Source organism: Lolium perenne, chromosome 6, assembly GCF_019359855.2.
Source record: "Lolium perenne isolate Kyuss_39 chromosome 6, Kyuss_2.0, whole genome shotgun sequence".
NCBI classification, from domain to species: Eukaryota; Viridiplantae; Streptophyta; class Magnoliopsida; order Poales; family Poaceae; genus Lolium; species Lolium perenne.
In genome coordinates this window covers 146,211,084-146,216,332 of record NC_067249.2, presented here as the reverse complement: position 1 = coordinate 146,216,332, position 5,249 = coordinate 146,211,084, and positions in this window count along the sequence as shown.

Genomic DNA, 5,249 nt, shown 5'->3' with positions numbered 1-5,249 from the left:
TACCTGCTTGTGTGTCTTACATCGCTAAGCAGTTCACTTCTAAATTGTGAGCAGTTCGATTAGGCCAAAAATATGGAGTTCACATTCCTTTTAAATTAAGATAGAAGAAAAATGTCCTCGGTAAAATTGTTAGTTTTAGGAAGTTCATTTGTTTCAGTTTAGACAGTGCACTTGTTATTTATTTCCATCTTAAAATTTAATTTTTAATCGAACTTCTGTTTTATTGTTTGCAAAGTTCATTCCAAGTTGATTTCATCCATAAGATTGTGACATATAGCAGGTAGATTCAATCATATGACCTTTGTTAATAACTATAATTCTATATGTGAATGAGTTCAGATTTGGCAAAAAATGTTAAATTTGCATTGACTCTTTTGAATTTATTCATTACATATTTGCATCGACATCTAAAGCAGGATTAGAAAATGCAAGAAATATGAAGTTTAATATTTTGGTGTAAATAAAAAATGATGTGTACTAAATGCGTGATATGAAGTTCAGTATTTCCTTGCGGTGATGTCAACTTTTATTACAAAACGTACCCTCTGATAGTAACAACAGTTCACCTTGTTAAAAAAAACCATTGCTGGGTAGTTTACTATGCCTGGACTGGGGATTCAGTCTTGCTAGTATGTACGTGCTGATGCGTTTTAGACTATAAAAAGGTAGAAGTTCAGTCTGCTTACAAAAGAAAGTTTACATTTCATTTTGTACTGATGCTTTTTGACTTTCTAACACCATGGATATGCGCTTAAGTTTCTGGTCTCAAATCAGTTCATTTTTTATGGTTCGTCTATCTATTTGTTTGAAGTGGTCTAATTTTGGCCTAACAAATTTGATGTCTTATAATTCTACCATTTATGTGAATCGGGGGGCTGGACTTCCAAGACAAGGTAGCAGAAGTTGGACAGCTCCATGCAAAAGGCTGGACTGGTGGACTACGATGAGCCCTGGTGGTGGTCTGGCCATCAATAGCTTTGTCTCCTAGGGTATCAGGAAATTCTTTGTTGTCATGACTCTGTGTGCTGCCCTGAGTTGATGTGAAGTTCAGTTAGCTAGCTTTTTCAGTGTAAGTTCGTTTTAAGTCCATGAGTAGTTCAGTCATTGGGCTCTGGCCGAGTTGAGCACTTCTATGTGCGTTGTGTGTTACCTCCTATTTTACAGATCGTCTCGTAAAAAGATGTTGACATATAAAATGTTCGTTTGGAAGTTCAGTTCATCTACCAAGAGAAGTTTGCTCTGAATGCCTCTAAAAAAATTGCCCTTTTTTTTACCAGGACGTCATTTTTATTAATCCATAAGTTCATTTTTTCGAGAAAAGTTCTGTGTAGAAAATTTCACTTTTCTTTATTGGGTAGTCGTTGAGAAAAAGATCCATGCAGAAAGTTCACATTTCTATTGTATAAAAGTTCATTCTTGTACACAAATGTTGTCTTATTCATATGGAAAAACAAACTATAAATACCAGGAAATTCACTCATGGAACTCCAGAAGTTTATTATAAAATCCTCAGTCTAGCTTCAAATATAGTGAAAAATTCCAACGTTACTACTATGTAAAGCATGGAAGTCCACTATCAAGAAAATATGTCAGACTTTTTTACAATTGAAACTGCTACTAAATCGCAAGAAATTTTGGAAAATAATCAACATGAAAAAGTTGCACAAAATTGATATCTTTTTAATGGTATATTATTTGCACCCGGATTATTTGCATCCGGATAAAAAGTTTGAAAACTATGACAAAACCAACATTAAAAACACTTATACAGAGCCACGAAGTTCACTAATAGAAACCTGGAAGTTCACTTCCATATACATGGGGATATTCAGGTACTCGGTTTTTCTGAGCGGAAACCAAATCAAGCATTTTGAAATCTGCTCTTAAATCCTAAATAATTTGGAAAAATGTTCAAAACCAAAAGTTTGTGCCTAGTCAACAGCTTTCCAACGGGGTATCATTTGTATCAATCCGATAGACGGTTGAAACAATGGATCCAAATAACCTTACGAATATATAGAAATCCGCGAAAACTTTTTTGTATATTCGAAATTAGTTTTAAAGCGTACAAAATTTGGAAAAACTTCCAAAACAATAATGGTGCGCAATTTCTATATCTTTCCAATGGTATATCATATGTATTAATCCGACAAGTGGTGTAAAAATTAAGCGCAAACAACTGTCCGAAACAGGAGAAATCCGCGAAAACGTTGTTTTGTATATTTGAAATTACTTTCAAAATGTTCGGAATTTTAAAAAACTTTCAGCACGAAAAAGTTGCGAAATTTTCATATCTTTTCAATGGTATATCATATGTATGATTCCGATAAATGGTTTAAAAAATCAACCTCAAAACACTATCCGCCAAAACATGGAATTCTGCTGCTCCGTCGAGAAGTTCACACTGCTATGCAGCGGGAAGTTCAGATGCGACGGAAGTTCGCTATATTTTCTGAAGTTCACTTCAAACTAGACTAAAGTTTCGGAAGTTTGGCTGTACAATATTGAAGTCCGTCAGGAAGTTCAGATTAAAGGAAAAAGAAGTTCACATCCATGTACCGGGAAGTTCAGAAAGGGTTCGAGAATAGTTATTCTCGAACCGGTTCGAGAATAGCAGACCTATATATATATATACGAAAATTACTAGCTACAAAGGAGGGTAGCTACCCTCCTACTAAAATTTGACGCGTGTCTAACGCCGTTTAGTACCATCGCAGGTGCGGAACGCGGTCACGCGTGCCTTCTAGGTCCGACTTCTTGCTTTTTCTCCTGGCTTCTTTTCTATTTTCTTTGACTTGTTGTCCCACCAAACCAGCTTTGTTCCCATTCTTTCTCTCTCCCCGTGATTCCTATCCAAAGTCTGTTCCTATCCTTTTCTTTCTCCAGGAGAAGCACACTACATCTCTATTGTGAATTCCATGGTGAGCCACCGCAGCCCCATCTTCACCCTGGGATCTAGCCAGTGTTCTTGCATCCTCAACTATCCATGCGTGGCTTGTCGACTTTTGCCCAGTCGTCCACCTCGTGCAGTGCTAGCTCCGGTCGCCTAAAACAAGGTCGGCCAAGGATATGGTGGCTTCCATCCGACTGGAGCGGAGCTCCCTAACGTTGCCTCTCCCTCCACTGAATCGTTCTCCCCATTTTGGTTGGCTTTTTCTGGATCTAGTTTTGGTTCATGTTGTATTGCAGATTGAAAATCACTTTCGCGATCTAGATCCAGTCGTTGGGTTTCGTTCTGGATTCTTGAGCTGAATTCATTTGATTAGCTTTCCCCGATGGATTTTTGAACAAGTTTCATTGATAACATTTTAATTTATCTTCGCTGCATCGATAAGTCAGCCCAGCTTCTCCTCTTTATTTTTGAGAAACAGCCCAGCATCTCCTTGCTCTTAGGCTCTAGGACTATTAATTGTCGTTTGTTGCAGTTTACTTATACCATTTGGATTTTTGATTTTGCTTTAGGAATATGATTAGGGCAGGTGAAATTGTTCAGCAAAATGACATGTTATACGAGGATGTTGCATCTGATCTTGGATGGTATGAGATTTTCAGAATGTACGTGCTCAAGATCCACGCTCCCTTCTGTATCGTGTTCCTTCCCATCCTTTATTTTTTCTAAGTTTATCTGCACAAATGTTTCTTGAGTAGGGAAAGAAATACTTCCATTTTTTTTCCTTGTTACATGGATTCAGAGAGGTAAATCGATTTGTTATCTTCCTCCATGTTGTCTCTATTTTTAAGGATCAGATATTTATCCTGACTTGAAAAGTCTGTATTGGTCCATCTGGATTCGGGCAGCTAGCTAGTGGCGATGGAGCACGCTTCTCCATCGGCAGCTCCACTGCGAAGCCTGAGATTGGTTTGTGTGTGTGTCTACGTGTGTGATGGATTTTTAAGCTGAGCTAATTCGATTAGCTAGCTATATTGATGGATTTGTTAGCAGAGTTGATTCTACCATTATTCCTTTCCTGCAATTTAGTTGATATTTCCCCATATTGATGGACCCCATTATTGCATCTCACAGGTTTTCTCCATCCCTTTTAACCTTCTGTTTGTCCATCTCCTTAGTTGTTGCTAGTATCAGTATGTGAGCACCAATTGATTTCCTACAACCTTTTCTCTATTGTGGTATAACCATTCAACAAAAGTTGTAAAAATAGCTGAAGAGATATACTTAAGAAACTAAAGCCGTACTCCCTCTATTCTTTTTTTAGCCTACAATCTTAGATTCAAATGTTATTCCATATTAGTCTATATTTTTACCTTTATAAGCAACTACATAACTTAAAATGAAGCATTCATACCGTCGGTCTTAAAATTTGTAGAATGTGAATACTCTGAATTTGTAAAAAAAAGAACGGACAGAGTATACATTTTCCTCAATCAAAACTAAAAGACACAAACCACTGGAAGTTGCATGCACTACAGAATAATATAAAGAAAATTAAATGGAAGCTACCAGACATGTTTTGGAGGAGCTTCAGTGCGTCCTCAAGGCCTCGAGCCCTCAACTCCGTGGTGGACACGCTTTATATATGATCCAACTTGTTGACAGTTTGCACCGGTAATTTACTATTCTGTGACCCAATCAGCATTTTTGCAATTCTTACTTTTAGTTGCAATCTAAACACACCTCCAACCAATTTTCTCTTACAGTCCTTGCACACCTTTGAGACCACCCAACCTTGACAGGTTTTTGTATCCTTATTACTACTTGGTTGAAATCAAGGTGCAGGGTCCCAAGGACTTTAATTTACTTTATATTTGGTTTCGCGGGCCAAAAATCAGAAAAATTTCTGGCTATCAAGATGCCACACAACTGTCAATGATGTCGCCTAAAGTATACAGAAAAATTTTTGGCCATCAAGATGCCACACAACCATTGAGATGGAAAGGTAGCATACGGAAAGGGTCAGCAAAGTTCAAGCATTTATTTTACTAGAGGATCTTCTTTTGATCTCTCCCCTCCTGTAAATTCTCTTTTGTGATTATTAAAGAAAGTCAGAATAAAGCAGCTGTCCACCACTTTTTGTTTGTTCCGATTCCTATGGATGCATGCATGTGGGGACCATCTCCTTTTGCAAGAAGCCCACATCAAAGCTTAAGCTATGTACCGTTACATGACCGTCAAGTAGCAGTTTGAGATGGGCAACATCCAACGGCTCCAACAACAGGGGTAGCTACCCTCCATGACAGAAAATCCACACTCATATATATATATATATATATATATATATATATATATATAT